The sequence below is a fragment of the Trachemys scripta genome, chromosome 14, assembly GCF_013100865.1.
Source record: "Trachemys scripta elegans isolate TJP31775 chromosome 14, CAS_Tse_1.0, whole genome shotgun sequence".
Taxonomy (NCBI): domain Eukaryota; kingdom Metazoa; phylum Chordata; order Testudines; family Emydidae; genus Trachemys; species Trachemys scripta.
Window position 1 is genome coordinate 40,310,364 of NC_048311.1, and position 16,326 is coordinate 40,326,689.

Sequence of the window (16,326 nt, forward strand, 5' to 3'; positions counted from 1 at the left end):
CAGCTCTGCCCATTGACCGGGGGGATGAGTCTCTCGCAGGTCAGGCAGGTTTCAAACCCTGAAGGTTTAGAGTCTGTTTATCGTGAAGCATCTTGTCCCCCCTCTATTGGGGGGGGGGTTTGTATTTTTTTTTGAACATCCAAATTAAAGAAATTAAAGGGATAAAGAAGAACAGGAGTACTTGTGGCACCTTAGAGACTAACAAATTTATTAGAGCATAAGCTTTCGTGGACTACAGCCCACTTCTTCGGATGCATATATAAAGGGATAAAGAGGGTGAAAAGAGATTTTTTCCCCCAGCAAACTAGTTGAGAATAGGCCTTTGAAGATCAGAGAAAGCAGTGGGTCAGACATTCGCCAGGTTTTGTCTCACTATCATGGTTGATAAGAGGGAACTGCAAGGGGAGAAATAAATTTCACCCACTCTACCCGTTATGCCCTCACGCGGGAGCCTAAGGAGATATAGGGTGCATGTGCACCCCCAGACAATGCTGTTCAAAAAAAAACAAACCTCACTCATAAGGCACATATGCACCTACAGTGGGATTCATACAGACACATACCCGAAGAAGAAACTGAAGTTCATTTTTAACTTTAGTCATTATACTTTTTATAGATTGTGTCAGAAATAAAGGAAGTGTCCCTCACTACACATCAAAATATACGTGCAATATGATTTAACTGAACTATGCCTTGCCACGACCAGACATGCCACACTCAGTAAAGAAATAAACTCTATCACCCAGCACAGTGGCACTCAACCTTTCCAGACTACTGTATCCCTTTCAGGAGTCTGATTTGTCTTGCATACCCCCAAGTTTTACCTCACTTAAAGACTACTTGCTTACAAAATCAGACATAAATATACAAAAGTGTCACAACACACTATTATTGAGAAATTGCTTACTTTCTCATTTTACCATATAATTCTAAAGTAAATCAATTGGAATATAAATATTGTACTTATTTTTCAGTGTATAGCATATAAATAAGTATAAGCAAGTCACTATCTGTATGAAATTTTAGTTTGTACTTACTTTGCTACTACTTTCTGTAGCCTGTTTTAGAACTAGGCAAATATCTAGATGATTTAATGTACCCCCTGGAAGACCTCTGTATACCCCCAGTGGTATGTGTACTCCTGGTTGAGAGCCAGTGCCCTAACACACCACAAATATTGTATGTCTTTCTACCACTATATGAAGAGACCATGATAATATGGCAAATTTTAGCACCACCCGAAGTTGAAAGCTCGCAGAAGAATAAACTTTCCTGCCAAAAGAATCAAGTCTCTTGGTGTCTTTGTCCTTGGGGGTGGGTGCAGGCTGGCCATGCCATTCCCGATGGTTGACTGACTCCACCACCAGGGAGTTAGGTGCCGGGTTGGAGTACAGGTAGTCATGTCCCTTAGCCGGAACAAAGTACTTTTTTTCTGCTTTCTTGGAGATGGGCACCAAGGAAGCTGGGGTCTGCCACAGGGCAGTCGATATGTTGGCCACACCCTGGTGAAGGGGTAAGGCCACACGGCCTGGTTGTCAAGGAGGACAGAACATTGAAAAGGGTGTCCAATGGCTCCTCCATCTCCTCAGCCTGGAGTTGGAGATTCGAGGCTACCCTTTTGAGGAGCTCCTGGTGAACTTTAAAGACCTCTTGTACAATGGACGGAGGTGCTGCTATGGTCTCCTCCGGTGCCGGCGAGGGGGCTGTCCGGCTACCAGGGCGTCAGGAGGTGCCGCTGGTTCGACTCCCAAGACCGAGTCTGGGCCCGGTGCTGCCATGGCTGCAGAGAACCCCGTGGAAAGTCTCCAGGAGGAAGCTACATGTCCTGTCTGTCTGGAGTATTTCACAGAACCTATCACTCTGGAGTGTGAGCACAATTTCTGCCGAGCCTGCATCAGCCAGTGCTGGGAGGGATCCGATACAGCTGCTTCCTGCCCTCAGTGCAGAGAAACTGTGCAACAGAGAAACCTCAGGCCCAACAGGCAGCTGGCAAACATGGTAGAAATCACCAAGTGACTGAATTTACAGGCAGCAAAGGGAGCAGGAGGGGATGGGGTGTGTGGGGAACACCAGGAGGCTCTGAAACTGTTCTGTGAAGAGGATCAAACCCCCATCTGTGTGATCTGCAGAGAGTCCCGGGCTCACCGCGCTCACACAGTGGTTCCCATACAGGAAGCCGCCCAGGAGTGCAAGGTACCAAGTTGCTGTCCAGTCTAATGGGTAATAACTTTGCATTTGAATTACAGGTTACTGGCATCACAAGTTTCCTGAGACAGGCGTATCTGTGTCATTCAGCTGTGTGTAGCCTTCATTGCATGAAAGATGCTGTACAAATTAATGATACTCCAGCCTGGCAAGAAAGGCAAGAGATGAAGATTTTAAAATTATCTGATGTGGGAAAGTTTTCTCTGAGCAGCTGAATCCTCTTCAAACCCAGCTAACACCAGTGAAATAAGGGAACTCTCTGCAGACCGGAAGTTATTAAATGACCAGTGAGGTTTGATTCACAAGAGCTGCCGGTCAGTCTATGTGAGAGTGCTGCCTTCAGACCAGAGAAGGGGGCGTTACAAGCTGTGGCTGTTATTGCTGATTGCATCACAGTGTGTATTATTGTTATTGGCGTCCCAGCAGCCCCTACACAGCCCAGATGAGATCTGACCTCGATTGTGGGGGGGCCCTGCACAAAACCCAGTGAGGGACAATCCCTGCCCTGAGCCATTTACAGTCTAACTCAGGGGTGGGCAAACTATGGCCTGCGGGCCACATCCAGGCAGTTGGATGGGGGTGGGGTCCTGGGAGAGTGATTAGGGATGGGGGGTCCCAGGAGGGGGTGGTCAGGGGACAAGGAATGGGGGGGGGGTTGGATTGGTCAGGGATTCTGAGGGGGGCAGTCAGGGTGTGGGAATTGGGAGGGGGTGGATAGTGGGCAGGGACCAGGCTGTTTGGGGAGGCACAGCCTTCCCTACCCGGCACTCCATACAGTTTTGCAACCCCTATGTGGCCCATAGGCCAAAAAGTTGCCCACCCCTGGTCTAACTGGACAAGAGAGACAAAAGTTGAGAGGGGAAACTGAGGCACAAAGAGGGGGAGTGAGTTCTCCAAGGTCACTCAGTAGGTCAGTGTCAGAGCAGGCCATAAACCCCCACTTATCCAAGGCCAAGCCCATTGCTCTAACCACTAGGCTACATTGCCCCCCTCAGCAGCACTGAGCAGTGATGAAGTGCGAACAGTAGGAAGAAAAGACTCCTTGATAAAAGCCCCAGGCTCAGCAGAGAGACGAGGTTTCCCCCTGGGATTCTGAACTCCTGTGTTGCTCCATGAAGGGTTAAACTCAGATGCTGCCGGCCTGCACTACAGGAGATCATTGGGCTAAACGCTGTGTGGACTCCCGGCACCTTGAGTCCGCACACAAAAGGGCTCCAGACACCGCAGGTCCATGCCAAGTACCACTGGGATTTCATTGGATTGTAGCAAAACTAACCACAGCCTGGAGCTGACTGGTGCCAGTCTAACCTGTTCTGTTGTGTACGTGGGCAAGGACCAGACAAAATGGTTCCATTAGTCCCACCAGGCAGCCTTTTGAAATCTCCCAGAATGCACTGCTTCCGGGATCTTTACCAGGGAATGGGGCAGTGGGGACCTACCCAGAGCACATTGCCACTGAAAGGGTTTAGAACAGCACTGGGGCAAACCCCAACCGTTCTTTATACAAATCTGCGTGTCTAATTAGGGAGGCCACTGAGGCATTCCCAGAACATAGGACATCCCCACGCCTGCCTGCATGGGCCCTCCCACACCTGAATCAGTCAGCCTGTATGTCCCCCCCACCTTTGTCAGATTGCCCCCACCTGCATCATTCTGCATGGAGGTGTCACCCCCACCCCTGCCCTCACTGATATCCCCCTGCGTCCTCAGTCTCCTGCTCTCTCTTTTTCACTGGACAAACCCATGTGCAGCGCTGGGTCCCTACTGGACAGGGATAGTTCTCCACAAAACTGGGACTGCGCAGCTTCCAACCAGACAAATGGCCTCCTGACATCTCATGGGGTTTGGCCTGGTGCTTAGACCAACTCTGTTCAACCATTGCAGTCCCCAGAGCTTCAGGTCTGAAATCCCAGCCCATATTGAAACCTTGGTGACTTCTGGGATATGTATCACTTTGTTCATTAAACCTTCTCAAAAACAGGTTTATTGATTCACCCCAATGTGACTCCAGTGTCCTGTTATGTGCTATACTACTAATCAATTCACAAATACCAATAAAGCTTGGTTATAATTGAGATCTCTGTCTAATTACTGAAAAGACTGAACCGGAATTGGTAACAAGTCTGACTATGACACAGTCCCAGTCTGTATTGATAAGGTTTTATCTCCTTGGTGGCCCTTATGTCACAAAGCGATTAGGACCAACAGTCATCTTGGGTTTTGGATGGAAAAACAAAAAGCTCCATACCCCTATCAACCATTCAAATAAAAGCTCCCAAATCATTTCTGTTTCTTCAGGAAAGAATCCAGGCCCAACTGAAGACTCTGAGGGATGAGAGAGAAAAGCTACTGGGATTGAAAGTGACGGGAGAGGGGAAAAGTCAGGAGTATCTGGTAGGTGCCTGTTGTTATGAACCAGCAGGGGCTGGCAATGGGAGGTCTGTTTGGAGGCAGACTCCTGTGTGGCCTTGGTGAACGTGGGCTTGTGTGTGTTTCTCCAGGACCATGGATTGCTGGGTTAGATTAGTGTGTAGAGAAGCCCTAAGCTTCCATTTCAGCAGATGTGTTAATGTCTAGCCCTTGTGGCTTGCCCAGAAATCCTCCCCATGTGAACTAAATTTCCCCGTGAAGTGCTGTCCCGTGTCTGGTCATTTTGTGCATTAATATGTCTGTTTCTTTTTTCTCCCCTGGTGTCTCTGTCAGTGTAGTGCTGAGTCCTGCCTCCCGCTGCTCTGGGTCTGAATTCCCAGAGGCCATGAATAACATATGCTGACCGTGACAGACATGGGAACCTCCCTTTCAGAGATATAGGGGCTGAAGGGGAAATTGTGAGAAAATCCTCTCCCTAGGGTAGAGTCAAATGTCAGAAATCTTCGGAGTTTCAATGAAGTTCTCCCTCCTACACACTCAGCGCTCCACAAAAGGATCCCAGGCACCATTCATGTCCCTGTCCATCCCTTTCCATATTTTCATACAGAAACAAATACAAACCGAGAGGCAGAAGGTTGTGTCCAAATTTAAGGAACTGCGACAGTTCCTGGAGGAACAAGAGCGACTCCTACTGGCCCAGCTGCAGAAGCTGGAGGAGGAGATTGTGAGGATCCAGAATGAAAATGTCAGTCAACTCTCGGAGCAGATTTCCCATCTCAGTGAGCTGATCAGTGAGATGGAGGGGAAGTTTCAGAAGCCAGCGAGTGAATTCCTGCAGGTGAGACAGGGAGAAATAGAGGGGCCGACTCCATGAGTTCTTAAGGGATAGAGCACCCACAGAAAACAATTAGTGGGTGCTTAGCACCCATCGGCAGCCAGCTCCCCCCCTCTGCCCCCAGTGCCTCCTGCCTGCCAGCAGCCCTGCCAATCAACTCCTCCCCCTCCCTCCCAGCGCTTCCCACCTGCCTCAATCAGCTGTTCTGTGGTGTGCAGGAGGCACTGGGAGAGGGAAGAGTGGGGAGGGGGTGCACACAAGGGAGGGGTCAGAAAGAGGCTGGGCAGGGGCGGAGCGGGGGCAGGAAGAGGGAGAGGCATTGGGGAAGGGATGGAGTGGGGGCAGGGCCTGGGATTGTGCACCCCCAGGGACAATTAGAAGCCAGCACCTGTGGTTAGAAACACCAGATCCCCACACAGGGAAGGGAGGGCTCCTGAATCATAAGCACTGGAGTCCAGCAGTCAGAGATCTCGGTGTAACTCGGCGTGTGCATTGCTGACATGTGAATGACTATTGTTCTTTGCAGAGTCACAGACACACAGATATTAGAGATGGAAAAGCTGCATTAGCTCAGGGAATCCATGCCCGTGGGCCAGGGCAGGGCCTCTATTCCCCATACTTCCTAAATCCCTTCCCTGGGATCCCCTATGTGTGTGTCAGAGGGGACTGAGATTCTTTCTTCTCTCTCTATCTCTCTCCTCTAGGATGTCAGAAGCACCTTGAGCAGGTACGTGTCTCTCTCTCACTCCCCCTCCCACTTCACAACGCTAGGAAAGAGCTTGATGGTGATGTTAGCACTGCATCTCCCCAGGGCTCTACAGCAAAATGTGTGGGGAAGGTCACATGTTGGATACAAATCTCTCTGATCAACTTCATCCTGAGGTTCTCACCCTTGCACAGAAGACTCTGGAATTCTCCATTCAGTGGGAAGGACTGACCTCAAGTATTTCCTAGAGATGTCACATCCCTGGGGGACGGGCTGCCTCAGGATAGTGAGGATGGAATATGGGCCTGTCACTGCTGGGGCCCTGGTAACCATTCAGCCCAGGGCAGCAGTGGTCAAAAGTCTTTCGCACCTGCATCCGAAGAAGTGCTGTATATGCTATATGCATCCGAAGAAGTGGGCTGTAGTCCACGAAACTTATGCTCTAATAAATTTGTTAGTCTCTAAGGTGCCACAAGTACTCCTGTTCTTTTTGCACCTGAGGGTTGTTTGGAGGCCTGTGTGGAATGAGCTGGGGAGGGGGGAGTTGGTGTCTCAGTCTAGCTCCTAGTGGTCAGATTTCTACAGCACTTCACTTGTGAACCTCCTGTCCCTCAGAGCATGGAGGCCAAGGAGTGAACTGGCCATGGAGACTCAATTCCATTTTTATCCCCAGAGCTGATCTCTCCAGGCCAGAGTTGAAGAACATTCATGGGACATTTCGGGGGAAGGTTGCACGGGCATGGGCTGTGTCACACCTGCTCTGAGGCTGGGAGAAGTTGAGGAATTCTAACTCCAGGCCCATTAGAGCAGCGACTCCCTAGCAGCAACTTATAATGAGTCACAACATGAAATATAATCATGTGAAATTGTTTTTCTCCAGGTGTGAGAAGGGGAAGTTCCAGCAGCCAAAGGAAATTTCTCCTGAACTGGAAGAGTGAGTCAGTTGTTTCTCCCAGAAAACTATTGCACTATTGGAGGCTCTGAGGAAGTTCAAAGGTACCTAGAAGGGATCTAGGAGGGGAAATTAGGATAAACGTCTGAGACTGTTAGAGGTGAATGGAGCTGGTCAATTGGTTCATAATTAGATTATGTATCTATTTAATTCTTGGGTGAGAATGCCATGCACTTGGGGTCCAAATCACTCAGGTTGATTAATTCAATCCCTTATTTGTTCCAAAGCATGCCTTGCTATTACAAGTACTATTAAAGTATGAAATGACAGACATACTGAAAGAAATGCTGCCCAGTTACCTTCTCCAGGGGCATAGGCGGGTCATGAGACATTTCTCCTATGATGCTCCGATTACCCCTTACGATATCTGACATATTATACACATCCAGATTCTATATTTATTAGTTCTTTTCCAATCACCTTTGAATGTTATGAATAGGAAATATCTTGTATAATTCATTCACTGCACATGCATGAACTTTCTAATTGGCAGGGCTTTTGTTGTCCAAGCCATTTTCGAGTTATTCTCTTTTCTGATTCATTCATTACCAGTCAGTACCTAGTGATGTGCCCGGGTCACTTTGACCCTTTTCTCCACATCGGGATTTTTGGACTTTGGTAACTGCTCGTTGGCAGTACATTTTGGGTGTCTGTTGTCTTTAAGCACATTTTGTGGTCAAAACATCTTTGTCCCACATAGCAACTTATGAACACATCACTTAATAACTGGGTCACTTAGGGCAACATTTCCCTTATATCAAGCAAGCTGCTCACCAGGCCAAAGCCAAGTCACTCAGTAAAAATGCACAATCTCCGTCTGCCCAAACTTATGCATAAGAAATGATCCTTGTACCAATTCTCAAAACTGAACATAATAACTAGTGGAAAGGCAACAAACTGAGCTGATATAGCAGGGCCCAGGCATCAACATGTCTCACATTAATTCATGACTTACCAAAGGTCACAACATTCAGGCCCAAATTGAACAAAATGGCCTAATTTGGGGCACCTGAGTTTCTCTCCCTACTAGAAAACTGCAGGGCAGGTGCTCCAGAGCTGTGCAGCCTCCACATCTGCAGGTGGAGTCAGTAGGAGCTGCAGGTGCCCAACCCCTCTGAGAACCAGGCCCCAGGTACCTAAAGGTCAGCACCCAAAATCTAGAACCTAAATTAAAGGCCATTTGTTAGAGTGGACCCAGCCCTTCACTGGGCTCTGGTCCCATATGGCAGCTAGTCTGGGCACAGAGGCTGCAGGGAAGGAGAAAGCCCCTCCCCCACGGTGAGGGATCCCTCCAGCACAGGAGCCTCTTGTGCCTCCTCCACAGCTGCAGGCACAAGGTGTGTTCCTGAGAGGGCTGGGAATGGGGTGGGGGAGGGGTGAGGGCGGGTGGAAGAGGGACGGGGGATGGACGAGGGACAGAGGGATGTGGACAGGGTAAAGCTGGGCCTCTGACACTCTGCACACTGGGCAAGACACACGGGGCCCATTGTCATAGGGATGTAACTCTGGCTGGCTTCAGAACTTCCTCAGCCTGTGCCAAGGTCTGCACCGGCCCCTGCAGCCACTGAACAGCAGAGTCACAAATGGCCCCTCCCCTCTCTCCTTTTGTCAGTACAGGGGTAAATCTGGCCCATAGAGTCAACCGTCCCCTGCCTCAGTTTCCACATTTATAAAATGATTTTTTTTATTATTCCTATTTCTGCCTATGGAGCACAAGGCCCCATCGTGCTGTTCTCTGTAGAGACGCTGAGTAAACAGACCCCACAGTTCACAATTAGAGCCAGGATTTCACAAACTCTGAACATCCCGTTAGTGTCAAAGGGACCCAAGTGGGTAAAGTTACTCTTACGCCAAAGTCTTTGTATGACCTGGGTCTAGGTCACAGTAAGTGAATGAGACAAACCAACTGGAGTCTGAAGGGTGGGAGGGGTTGATGAGAGGAAAAGTAAATCTCACTGACAGATTGTTTATCCTGGGATGGTTGTGAGGCTTCATGGATGTTGGTTCCACTGCTGGGAGATGCCTGAACGAGAAAGGAAGTCGAAGGTTTCAGACCTTGTTGTTTGAAATACCTGAGTATGTCTCAGTCTGTTTCTCTGTCATGATGAAAACACACGTCGAAGAGTTCAGAATGGGAATGCTCTTATAATTATGAATGCCTGAAATCTCACCTCGCTTATCCTTTCCCTCTCCAGACACTCTGCCATCTGCACTGGAGACAAAAACAGGGGAGCCTCTAGGATCTGACAGACTGGGTAAGTTTACTGATGGAGATTGTCTTTAAATGATAAAAAAATTCCAGTGAAAACATCTTCATGATAATGTAGCTAAAGTTACTAGCCCTAAAAATAACACATTAAACTGTGAGATGATCCAGGAGCACTGGAACAAGGGGACATGGGGACCATGCCCCCCCTACTTTTTAACATGGGCATAGTTTGGGGGCAGGCAATGGCAGATTTAGAGTTAGTGGGGCCCTGTGTGCAACTTCATTTTCGCCCCCCACCCTTCTCAGGACCTAGTCAAGAAAAAGAACATTCTCTCTTATCTCCCCCCTGTTTTTCATTCTTTTTTTCTTCATCCTCCTCCTATATTATAAATAATAGGAAGTAAATGAAAATAAAGTGAGGTACCTTGATTGGGACAGGGGGTTTAGCTGTGGGAAGGAGTTTGGGTGTGGGCTGGGGCTGGGGGTTGGAGTGCAGCAGGGAGCCAGGGGGGAGGCGCTCACGGCTCTGAAAGCGACTAGCACACCCCTCTGGCAGCATCTCCTTTGCGGGGGCAGGGTCAGGGGATCTCCACGTGTTGCTGCCCCAGGCACCGCCCCCGCAGCTCCCATTGGCTTCAGTTCCCAGCTAATGGGAGCTGCGGAGTTGACGCTCGGGGCAGAGGCATGCCATCTGCTTCTGGAAGTGGCGCGGAGGGAGGGAGGCAGAGCAGGCAGGGAGCAGCCTTAGCCCTGCTCGCTGCTGATGGCATGTCTCTGCGCGCCCCTTGGGGGAAGAGGGGCAGTGAGTCAGGCAGCACACTGAGCCACCTCCCCCCTGCCAGGTGTGCGCACTGACCCCTACTGCACTGCCACATTTTGGGGGCCTCCCTATCACTGGGGGTCCTGTGCCACCACATGGTGTGTTTAATGGTAAATCCACTCCTGGGAGCAGGGGACCATGTTGTCCCCACCACCTGGAAGCCTTGGACAGGCCTGGAACTTCGCAGGCAGGGGCTGCACTTCGCGGCAGGGCAGCTGATCAGCTTCCCCCCGAGGAGCACAGCCCCTGCCTGTGGCGCCAGCCTCTTCCCAGTCCTGGCCCCTCTCAGTGGCTCCACCCTTGCTCCTCTTCCCACAAGTCCCTGCCCCCTGGTCAGGCCAGGAGCTAGAACTGGGCTGTCACCCAGGGAGCCTGGGCAGCACTGGGGAGCCCTGGACCCCCCACCTGCCCTGGGAGGCGCGCTCCGGGGAGCGGGGACATAGGCCAGGGCAGGTGGAGGGTCAGGGGCTCTTCACAGTGGCCAAGGCTCCCAGCCCAATAAGGGGGCGGGACCTCAGTGGGAAGGGGAGGTTTAGGGTGAGGCCATGGAAGAGGTGGGGCAACAGGCTGCCGGACCTCATGTCCCCCCCGCCCCCAATTCTACCAAGGTTCATGAACTCCTAGGGAGATCCCAAGCTGACATCACACAAACAATCCTGACATCAACCTTAGTGCTGAGTTCATGCCCATGCTGATGAACAGAAACACTCTCACTGAGCAGCACCCGAACAGAGCTCTCTGCCCTGAGGGCTGACACATCCCTCAACTTCACCCCAGTGCAGGGGGTCTCCCCATCACTCTTCTCCAACATCCTGCCTTTCCTTTGGGCTGGGCTGGGCTCTCCCATTGGAGCTGCTCCCTGCTTTCTGGATTGGGGAGATGCTCTCCCTCCGAGGCTGCCAGCTCCTCCCTTCTCTCTGGGCTGGGAATGGGGCTATTCCACCTAATGTCACTTCCTACTTTCTGGTATTAAGCAGCTCTTCCCCATTGCTGCACCTTCCTCTCTGTTCCCTGATCTGGGAGTGGAGGCTGCATTAGGGAAGGGAGCTTCCCCCTGGGGCTTAAAGTTGGTAGTACTTCTTCTGCTCCCTTCTCATTAAAAGCTTCTGACACCTTCCTGGCTGTGTCTGTGCTGCTGGGAATGGAGCAGCCCCCAGAAGGGGGAGCTGAAACCTCTGTAATAAATGAGAAACTAGTGAAGTGGGTCCCAATACAAAGACAGAGGAACTGCAGTGAAATCTCTGCTCAGTCTCAGGTGCCCAGGACAGAGGCAGCTCCCTGGGATCCAGGCCTGTCCCAGCCAGAACGGGGCTGCTGGGGAGTGTGAGAAATCATCCCAGCCTCCCCCAGGGCTAAGCTCTGCCCCTAACGCTCTGATTCTCTCTCTCCCAGTGAATGTGACTCTGGATCCAGACACGGCTCATCCCCAACTCGTCCTGTCTGAGGATCGGAAACATGTGAGATGTGGAGACACACGGGAGCAACTGCCCAACACCCCTGAGAGATTTGACATTGAGCCCTGTGTGCTGGGCTGTGAGGGATTTACCTCTGGGAGACATTGCTGGGAGGTGGAGGTGGGGGTTGGGGGAGGCTGGGCTGTGGGGTGGCCAGAGAGTCTGTGGGGAGGAAGGGATGGATCAGCCTTAACCCTAAGGGAGGGATCTGGGCTGTTAGGCAGTGTGGGGGTCAGTTCCGGGCTCTCACCTCCCCTGTGACCCCCCTACCCCTGGGCTGGGCCCCCAGCAGGATCCGGGTTTGTTTGGTCTGTGACCAGGGGCAGGTGACATTTATTGATGCTGGTGACGAGGCCCCGATCTTCACTTTCCCACCGGGCTCCGTCCCTGGGGAGATAATCTGACCCTGGCTCTGGGTGGGGGGATCCCAACTCAGACTGTGTCCCTGAGACACTGGGGGGGGGGACAATATTCCACTGGGGACCCTGAGATCAGCCTCTCTATCCTCACACACCCTAATCTCTGTGACCACCATAGAGAGCATTGAGTGAACAAGCTAGAGAAGCCAATCTCATCACTGTCCCAAGGATTGTGCAGCCTGTTTGCCACTGTCCTCTATGATGCATGAGGGCTCTGGGGATCCTGGGTCAGACAGTGCCACTGAGACATGTGAAGGGGAACAGCCCACTGGGAATGAAACAAGTCATTGAAACAAGTCAATGAAACTAGCCACGCTCATCCTAGCCCCTGTGGCCTGGAGGACTCCTGTCTTCCCAATTGTGACGTTATTGACATGAACTGTGACCGTATAGATCATTGTTTCAACCAGGGTCCTATGGTTGCACCAGATCTTGTACAGAGGAGGTCAAGTGGGGTTTCTATGGAAAGGCTGTAGTTTGCTGGTTATGATTATGCTGTCTGTACGTGGGTATCATTTTTGTATTTGAAGTTATGAATATTGGCTATGTACTTGTATCTTAATGTGTTTGATTCTAAGTAGCCTCAGTGAAGCATTTGGTCAGCTTCTTGAGAAAGGACTATTCTCAGTAAGTGTCCAAAGAAGAAACACTTAACTGACAATGTACTTTGGGAGACGCCAATCCACATCTGAGCTTTCCTGGGAAAGTTCAAATTAATATGTAAACAATGGTGTCATCCTGCAAAAAGCTGAATCATTCATAGACATGTGACTTGCCCAGGTGGTTACAAACTCCATCTTGTTGCTGTGACTTTACACAGGAAAACAAAGGGGTTTCTGCCCACAAGTGAGAGAATATAAAAGGCCCTGGAAACCCCTCCATTTTGTCTTCAGCTGGCTCAAAAGATAGCTTCTCCACCCCAAAGAGATGCCAAAAAGAAACTGGAACAAAGGACAGTAATTACGGGGGTATGAGTGATTGCTGGACCCAGACTATGAAGGAATCTAGTCTGTGAAAGAAGCTTATTGGAGATTTACCTGCCTTTAGTTTCCTACTGTATTAGGCTTAGACTTGTGTGTTTTTGTTTTATTTTGCTTGGTAACTTACTTTGTTCTGTCTGTTATTACTTGGAACCACTTAAATCCTACTTGTTTATATTTAATAAAATCACTTTTGCTTATTAATTAACCCAGGTGGCAGTATTAATACCTGGGAGAGCAAACAGCAGTGCATCTCTCTCTCTCAGTATTAGAGTTTTATGAGCTTTATACAAAGTAAAATGGATTTATTTGGGGTTTGGATCCCATTGGGACCTGGGTGTCTGGGTGCTAGAGGCAGGAGCACTTCTTAAGCTGTTTTCAGTTAAGTCTGCAGCTTTGGGGCACGTGTTTCAGACCCTGGGTCTGTATTGGAACAGACTGGCGTGTCTGGCTCAACAAGGCAGGGTTCTGGAGGCCCAAACTGGCAGAGAAAATGGGCTCAGAGGTAATTTCAGCACATCAGGTGACAGTCCCAAGGGGGTCTCTGTGACCAAATCCATCACACCAACCACCTGGCCTCTTAGCTCTATGACCTCTGGAAGCTCCTCCCTACTCCCTCCCTGAAACACCAGGGGTTGGAGGGGGAGGGTGAAGAACCCCTGGAGCTGCAGAAGGAGCAGAGGGGCCCTAAGGGGCAGATGTGGGGGCTGCAGGGTCAGAACTGAAGGATGGGCTGGGGACAGAAGTGATGTGGGGTCAGAGGGCAGAATTAACAGCCGGGCTGGGGACAGGCAGATGAGTGGATGGCAGGGACACAGAATTAATTGAAGTTTGGGGGAGAAACTAGAGACTCCACACCAGCAGGGATACTAGCAGAGGGAGATCCAGGGACTGGGGAGTGTGCATTCATCCCCATATCCAATAGAAATGCATGGCTAGCATAGACACCTCTTACATTGATAGAAGGGTTTTTTCCCATCAAAGCAGTGGGACTGCATTCCAACACTTCTGGGAGAGGCAGTGTTACTCTCACAAAATTCTCTGTTACTCATAATCTCAAGGGCACCTATCTTTACCCAGATCCTAGGGCTCCAGGCAAAAAGCACCTTACTTTACCCCTCCGTGGGCTCTGGGTTCTACTCTTCTGTGGGCTCCAGGCAAACATACTTTCCCTGTGGACTCAGAGCAAATACCCTCTCCCTGTGGACTCAGGGCTTAATCTTTTGCGGGTTTACGGGGTCTTTTACCAGTGAAAGAGCCTTACACAGTAATATACTACATATCCTCTATTTATTAACAATAACCAAAAACAGAATGCACATGCTACACATACAGTGCTCACCACTCCCAATACGATAGATGAACTTTTCTTGATGGCCAGTCAGGATCAGGTCCATCTGGGGGACTCCAGTTTCTGCACAGGGTCATTGGCAGAGTGTTGAGGTCTGGCAGCTCTGATCTTTGCAGCTGTGTCCTGGAGTTGGTTCCCAAAGAACTTCCTTTTGGACCCCAGTTTATATAGTGAAATTTGAGTTCTGCTTAGCTATACCTTAATCAATTATTTTACTGATCTCTATCTAGCCAATCCTAACATAGTGTAACAAAATTCTCTAACCAATTATATTCCACCCCCTTAATTAATTTACACCTACCAAAATTAATTATGTAACAGACAGAAACAATTAAAGAACCAGACAGAGATTATACAGATAAACAATAGGAAAGTGGGGACCATAATGAAAGAAATGAGGATTTCACAACCACAACTATTGATAATTAGTGTCTTGTCAGACACAATGCTATCAAACTAAGTTTTCTTTAACCATCTTAAGATCTGTTTCTTTATCTGGTGACAAGGGGTGCCATTAGGACAGGGTCTCCTTAACAGCCTGATATTACATTGTTTTAATGTAATTTAGATGGAATGTGAGGATGTGACTTCCTGCTTTTCAGCTAATGGTTGTTGCTTGGCTGCTCTTTTAATCTGTCTGCAGACGAAGGCCTTAGACTTTAGGCCTTACAATATGGCTGCAGACAAAGGCCTTATTCTTACAGTAGTAGTTAGGGAAACAAAGAATTCTTCCCTTGACCATCTGTGTCTACATCAGGGTTAGATCGACCTAACTACATCACACAGGGTGAGAAAGTTTTCACAGCTCTGAGCAGTGTAGCTAGGTTAACCTAAGTTTTAGGGGTGGGCCAGGCCTCAGGATGAACATGGGTATGTCTACACTACAGTCACTAGAGTGGAAGAGCTACAACACTACAGCTGTGTCCCTGAAGTGCTGTAGTGTAGCTGCTTCCTACGTTGACAGAAGTGGTTTTTCCATTGCTCTAGTTAATCCCCCTTTCTGAGAGGCCATAGCCAGGTCACCAGAGGAATTCCATTGTCAGCACCGGGGTTCGGTCTCTCTAGCTGTGGCACTCAGCGCACACAATGTTTCACAGCCCTGAGTGACATCATTAGGTTGATCTAAGTGTTAAGTGTAGAGCAGGCCTAAGAGGGGTTTCCCTGGAGCTGGCTGAAAACACGGAGTCTGAGGGACTGGCTGGCAGCTTGGGGTGCTTGAGGCAGAAAGCCAAGAGAAGTAGTCATGCATGTGGGCCAGCAGGAAACTGTGAGACAGAGCTGGCTTCAGGCACAGGGTTCCCTGGAAAGGCAGACATGGAGTTCTGAGTAAGGAAACTGCCGGCTGTTGTTTGTTTGTACCGTGTTCAGGACACAGGAATGTGTGGACATTGTTTGTAAATAATAAAGATTGCACCAAAGAAATACCTGACTCCTATAATCAATTTCTCCTCCCAGTGGAAGAACCTAGCAAGGCTCCAAACACTGGCTAACTGCTGAGGTCAAAGGAGCAATGGTACAACCCGAGTCACAATCTAGACCTGTGGCAGCAAATGCGTTGTTGGGAAACATTTGTGGGGAGCTCTAGTAGCAAAGAGCCTGTGCAGAGGAGCATATTGCTGCTAATTGCGGACTTGAGCATGTCCAGCTTTGTGTGCCGAGCAGTCCCCATTGTCCCTTCTCTCAGGTGCAGGGAGATGCCCCCAGCCAAGGGTCCCTGCATGCCAGACTTGGAGGGGGAGCACTGGAGGGGGAGCATAACCCTGACAGGAGGAGACTGACACTGGGAAGAAGGGTCCTGTAACCTAGAGCCTGAAGGCATGTGGCCACCAGTAGAGCATGTGTCCAACCTGCAGCATCCCTGCAGCACAGCCAGGGCCTGGGCAGGAGGCCTGGGACATGTGAGAGACAGACTGTGAACTGTCCTGACATTCCAGAGACGCTGGTTGTGGTTCTCCTATGCCCACAGAGCAGGGTGATGTGTTTTCCTTTCACCTTTACCATTTTTTTCCTTGATTTTTTTTTTTA

The 16,326-nt window shown here is 49.7% G+C and overlaps 1 pseudogene; it reads left to right on the forward strand.

Moving 5' to 3' along the window:
- Nucleotides 1–1,731: 1,731 nt before the first annotated feature.
- LOC117887020 lies at nucleotides 1,732–12,419 on the forward strand (annotated as a pseudogene).
- Nucleotides 12,420–16,326: the final 3,907 nt, after the last annotated feature.